We start from the raw sequence: 6,274 nt of genomic DNA, 5'->3' as shown, positions 1-6,274 counted from the left end.
AAAAAATTACAGAATGGACACAGAGACCCAACCAGGAAGAACACAGATGACAGCCAACTACCACTGATGGACACCATAAACTCAGAGAGAGGCTCATGGGAAGAATATAAATTCTGCTGAGATAGTGACTTAGACTTTTAGCTGCCAGAGTAGGAGAAGATGAATTCCTGTTATTAAAAGGCACCCACGTGTGGTGCTTTCATTACTGCAGGACTGAGTAACAAAGACAGATACCTCCATAATGTCTACATATGAATGGATCAAAATTTCTGATAAAGTACATAACTAAAAGGGAAAAATAAGCTGTCACTAGGTCCAGTCCAACTCATGGCAAGCCTGACATGACAGGGTAGAACTGCCTTTGTGGGTTTTCAAAACTGTAACTCTTTACAAGATTAGAAAACCTCATCTTTCCCTCAGCCAACACGGCTGGTGTTTTCAAACTGCCGACCATGTGGTTGGCAGCCCAAAGAGTAACCCACTAGGTCACCAGAGTATCATACAATAGAATAGGTAGCACTAAAGAAAACTTCCTATGTGCCAGGTGTGGTTCTAAGGATCTCACTTGTTTAACATCATCTAATGCTCAGTGAGCTATATTAGGAAGTTACTATTATTATCTCTGAAAGCATTTGCCCCCAAAATTTTCCTGGAATCAATGGAATACCCATTGAAATGTTTCAACAAGCTGGTGAAGCTCTGGATTCATTCACTCATCTACGCTAGGAAATCTGGAAGACAGCTACTTGGCCAAGTGACTGGAAGGGATCCATATTTCCACCCATTCCAAATAAAGGCGACTCAACAGAATGCTCGCATTAGAGAACACTACCTTCACTATCACATGCAAGTTCAGTTCTACAGAAGATCATTCAACAATGGTTGCAGCAGTACATTAGCAAAGAGTTGCCAGAGGTTCAGGCTGGATTCAGAAGAGGACAAGGAACAAGGGCTTCCATTGTTGATGTCAGATGGCTCTTGGCTCAAAGCAGAGAATACAAGGATGATGTATACTTTTGTTTTATTGACCATGTGAAGGCATTTGGCTGTATAGTCATAACAAACTATGGATAACCTTGAGATTATTTCCAGAACACTTTATTGTGCTTATGCAGAATGTGTACATGGATGAAGAGGCAGCTGTGAGAACAGAACAAGGGAATATGGCATGGTTTAAAATCAGGAAAGGTTGTATCCTCTTACTTTACTTATTCAATCTGTATACAGAGCAAAATATCAGAGAAGCTGGATTATATAAAGAAGAATGTGTCATCAGGATTGGATGACTTATTAACCACCTGCGATGTATAGGTTGACCAACTTATTAACCACCTGCGAAGTATAGGTGACACAACCTTGTTTGCTGAAAGTGAGGAGGACTTGAAAGGCTTGCTGATGACGATTAAGGGTTGTAGCCTTCAGTATGAGTTGCAACTCAATGTAAAGAAGACCCAAATCCTCACAACTGGAACAATAGGTTGTAGTCAAGGATTTTGTCTTTCTTGGATCCACAATCAATGCTCATGGAAGCAGCAGTCAAGAGATCAAAAGATGTGTTGCATTAGGTAAGTCCTCTGTACAAGACTCTATTAGAATATTGAAAAGCAAGGATATTACTTTGAGGACTAGGTGCACCTGATGGAAACCATGGTATTTTCATTGCCTCATATGTGAGGCATGTGAAAATAGGACACTGAATAAAGAAGACCTAAGAAAAATCAATGCAGATGAATTATGGTGCTTCAAAAAATATTAAAAGTACCATGGACTGGCTAAAAGGACCAACCAATCCGTCTTGGAAGAAGTACAACCAAAGTGCTCCTTAGAGGCAAGGATGGCGAGGCTTCGTCTTACCTACTTTAGGCATGCTGTCAGTCCCTGGAGAGGGACATCATGTTTAGCAGAGTGGAGGGACAGTGAAGAAGAGGAAGGCCCTCAAGGAGACGGATTGACACCATGGCTGCAATAATGGGCTCAAGCATCAGAACAATTTTGAGGGCACTAGACAGTGTTTCCTTCTGTTGTGCATAGAGGTGCTACAGGTTGGAACCAACTCGGCCCCTAACCAAACAATCTTGTTATCTCCATCTGTGGACCAGGTAGAGAAGGACAGGAAGTATCGGATTCACTACAGCAAACCGACGACATCAAGGTCACTGCCATTGAGTTGGTTCAGACTTACAGAGACCTGGTAGGTCTTTATGGGAACAGAAAGCCTCTTCTTTCTCCTCCAGAACAGCTGGTGGATTTGCACTGTCTATCTTGTAATTAACAGCCCAGGACAGAGTTATCCACAACACTACCAGATAAACACCAAAACCAGACTCCCTGCCATTGAGTTGATGCTGACTCACAGTGACTGCGTAAGGCAGGGTAGAAATGTCCTCGTGAGTTTCCAAGAGTATAATTCTTCTGTGTGGTGTAAAGGTCCAGCCTTCTGTGGAGAAACTGGTGGTTTTGAACTGCTGACCTTGCAGCTGGCTACCAGAATAGGGGTCATAAAAGCCTTACATTCTAGCTCCAGAGTCCATGCTAATATTAACTATTTTTCCCTTTAACTTTCATAGACAGATCAGCTGTTGCCAGACTACTTGTGTAGAATTTTGTGATGTGCAATTAGGGAAGGGAAGGGCAAAAGAGATTGTTTAAGAAACATGATCAGAAACTCTGCATAGTTGAAACTATTCAACAAATGCAAAGGAGAAAATGACATTATTCTTGTTTTTTGGTTTTTTTCCTTTCATGACTGGAGTAGGTTTCTTGAATTGCTGCGCCATTCTGTCACTGTACCACATAAAGTATGGATTTAATAAGGTTAAATAAATTGCTTTATTACCCAAATCTTTCTTCTTATAAACTTCTAGAGCCAATTGGGCTTATTGATGCATCAAATTGTTAGAAATATTTTGTATCTCTTGGATCCTGCTTTTCACATTTGTTAGTAAGAACCAGAGCAGTGTTTCTTCTGGGGGCTAATTGTTCCTCAGAAATTAGTCAATCCATCCCACTGTACCCAGAGCCCTGTGAATTCTGAAGTCTTCTTGTCTGGTGTGTGGAAACAGGCAGTAATCAAAGCCTGGTCAAGTTTGCTCTAATCCGTTCAGATGCTTCCCTCCAAAATTTCAAGTATTTTCTTCATATGCTTACTCTGATAAGTATTTTAGAGAATAATAAAAGAGGACTTTTTGTAGAGGTCCAAGTTTTTTCTCTGCTAATTTTGCTCCTCTCTGTAACTCTGTTGTGCTAACCTTACGACCTCAGACTCTTTGGATAGACATGCCTTGGTACTCTCAAGAGGTCCACCAAGTTTCATCTGGCTTCCCATCCTCTGGCCACTGCCTGGTCTTTCTGTCTAGCAATAATTCAGAGCAATAGATTTCATCATGTTGGCTTCCCAATTCTTGAGGAATCACTTTTCTTTGCTGCTTGATGTCCAGTGTCCAGAAAACTGTTTTTTCATATATCTCCCCAAGGTCTTTGTTTTGTGTTTCCCAATGGGATGCATCAACTGGTCCTTAATTCTTCATATTAGCCCAAATCGAAGTTATTAGTACTCATTGTTTCTCTGCTCTGAAAAGTTTCTTGTTTGTCTTTATACCTTTTGATCTGGCTAAGAGTCCATGTCAATTTGATTCACCGTGGTTGACTAGTTATGATGCAATTGGTCCAGTGATGAAATCCGATATAATGTAATCACTTCCATGATGAGATTTACTATGAACAGTCCACCAATTGAAAAGGAGTTTCGTTGGGACTTTGCCCTGCTTTTAATACATCTAGTCCTCTGCCATTTTTTTTTTTTAAACTAAGTCTGGAGCTAGCATCTGACTCATTATCTGACCTCTAGTTCTTTGGGTTTGAGTCAGTGGCTTGCAGTATTGTGTGCCAATTCTGAGAGTCATTGGCCTGCCATCCTAACTGTTGAGTTCAGATTTGTGACAAGTAGGTTTGTTGTGCCAACATGGCCAATGAACACATGTGAGATTAGTTGAAGGGTGGAGAGATCAATGGCTTGGTGAACCTCACCTCTATCTCTCTTGCTCTTTGATCATCAGACAATTGTGCGGCTGCCTTGCTCATTCTGTGCCTCCACTTGCAAGCTACACTATCTGTGGAATGCCTACCCATGGACTGTGTCACTGTAACTTGAGGTTCCTTCAAGACCTGCTTTGCCACGCTATTGGAAGGTACATCTCTTGAGCTGAGGACCGTGGGACCCTGTCATCTGGCTGACTCTTGGTGATCTGCTTGCTGTTTGCTGCCTGCGGCTGGAGAGTTTGAATTGCTCCACGGAGGACCACCCCACAGTCCTCAAGATTTGAAGGACTGCCGATGTACTAGCTGTCTCACAGAAGTGAGTTGCACTGAGCCATTTGTACTGCTTTATAGATTAGTTAACTGTTTATTTCTTATGTTATCTATCTGTATAAATATATACAGCATTATTAGTGTCCCGGTTTTGTTTCTCTAGAGAACCCTGTCTAACACAGGCTTCATTCACCACTGTAGCTTAAGGATTGTTGTTTGACCTATCCATTTCGAATTCTTCAGCTATGTGAGGCAGGAGAAGCCTCTAATCTGACATCTGACCCATGGACTTGAACTTGTCCATTTTGCAATTACATGAACCATTTTCTTAATATAAACTTCTGTGTGTGTGTGTGTGTGTGTGTGTGTGTGTGTATGTAAGCTTCATTGATTTTGTTGCTCTAGAAAAGCCAGAAAAAGACATTTGGTAGAAGAGTGACTCCACAGAAAGAATATTGTAAGGATGACTTTTTGAAGTTGGTTCTCCAATCTGACTACTTTAAAGGCACTGAGAACTCTGCCTCCATTAGCAAAGAGGGCAACTGAAGTCATGAGGTGGCAATAATCATATGCAAAATCTCCCTATCAATGGATCAAGTATTAGGGAGAAGTGAGACACTAGGCTAGTGTGTGTTTTATTTTGCAATTTTATTCTGCAATTTTGTCAGGATAAAAAGTATCTGGAAGCTTGTTGATTGGTCCTCCTTATAGGAGGCAAAGTGATAACAGAAAGAAATGAGGTCAGGTTTTCAGTCTTAGTTCAAGTGTCATCTTAAGTATCTCAAAGTTTCCACTTGTGCCTTGAAAGAAAGCCTTATTTTTGGTAGTCATAGAGTTGATACTGGCAAAAACCCAATGGAAAGTCTTATCATAAGAATGGCAGAATTATGTCAATCGAATTCCCAACAACAAATGGTATCTGAACTTAAAATGAGGGCATTACTTGGGAAAGAATGGGATCCTGAGACATGGGGTGGGAATATACGGGCAGATAATTAGTGAGCTGGGGACATGAAGCCCCTAAATTCCACTGAACTGCTTCTGTCAACAGAACAAGCCCTCTTACTCTCATGTGCTTAAGTTAACCCAGGTGTGCCCCGTGAGTTATCTTCAGAGACAGCACTACAGACAGCACCTGGGCATTGTCTGTTACAATTGGCCAAAATTATGTTCCAGCACGGCTCCACAGGTGAAGCACCAGTTGCGATCCAGAAAGACGCACACTCCCCAAGAGCTGCTTGATTTTCTAGAATGCCAGATAGAAACCTGGAGAGTATGTGTGTCAATGGCTTTTCAGAGAGTGAGATAATGGTTCAAGGAACATAAAGATAAACCAGTCTATTGATAGACCCACTAAACATAGATTATTCCTTCGGTGTTTCAGCTGGAGAGGTTAGGAAAGTATTTAGTAATTTATTCAATTGGTTCACTGAATCATGAATTTTGCAGTGGCCTACACTAAATCAAGGTACCAGACCTACCTTATAGTGGTATACTGCAGAAAATATCCAACACTGTGGGGAAGTTATCATTTGAATGTGGACTTATTAAGTTAGAGATATAGACACCCACACAGTGGTCTGAGATATACCTTTTAGAATAATAAGAATCAAATTTGTATTGGGAGCTCAACATGCTGTGATTGTTATATTATGTCAGTCAGGTTGGATGCTGGTAACTGCTCTAATTGAATTAAGATACCTACCTACAATGGGACAGATTGGGCCCAGTGGTGGTAGAGGTCAAGTGACAGGTGGTCATGATTTTCATACTGGATTTATGGCATGGAATATTTATGCATGATGTCCCTATGAGCGACTGTGATCAAGTATTTACCTGATCTGAACACGCAGAAAACTTCTAGGTCAAGTGAATGGTTGTCAAATGTGAATTGCCAGAATAGAGAGTTAGAGCCCTTGATCGATCCCCACACATGAGCCAGTTCATAAATCTGCAACCCCTTGAA

The sequence above is a fragment of the Echinops telfairi genome, unplaced genomic scaffold (genome assembly GCF_000313985.2).
Source record: "Echinops telfairi isolate 266 unplaced genomic scaffold, ASM31398v2 ScPeMD7_3533;HRSCAF=4204_0, whole genome shotgun sequence".
NCBI lineage: Eukaryota > Metazoa > Chordata > Mammalia > Afrosoricida > Tenrecidae > Echinops > Echinops telfairi.
The sequence above is the reverse complement of the archived record's forward strand: the minus strand, read 5'-3'. Positions refer to the sequence as shown.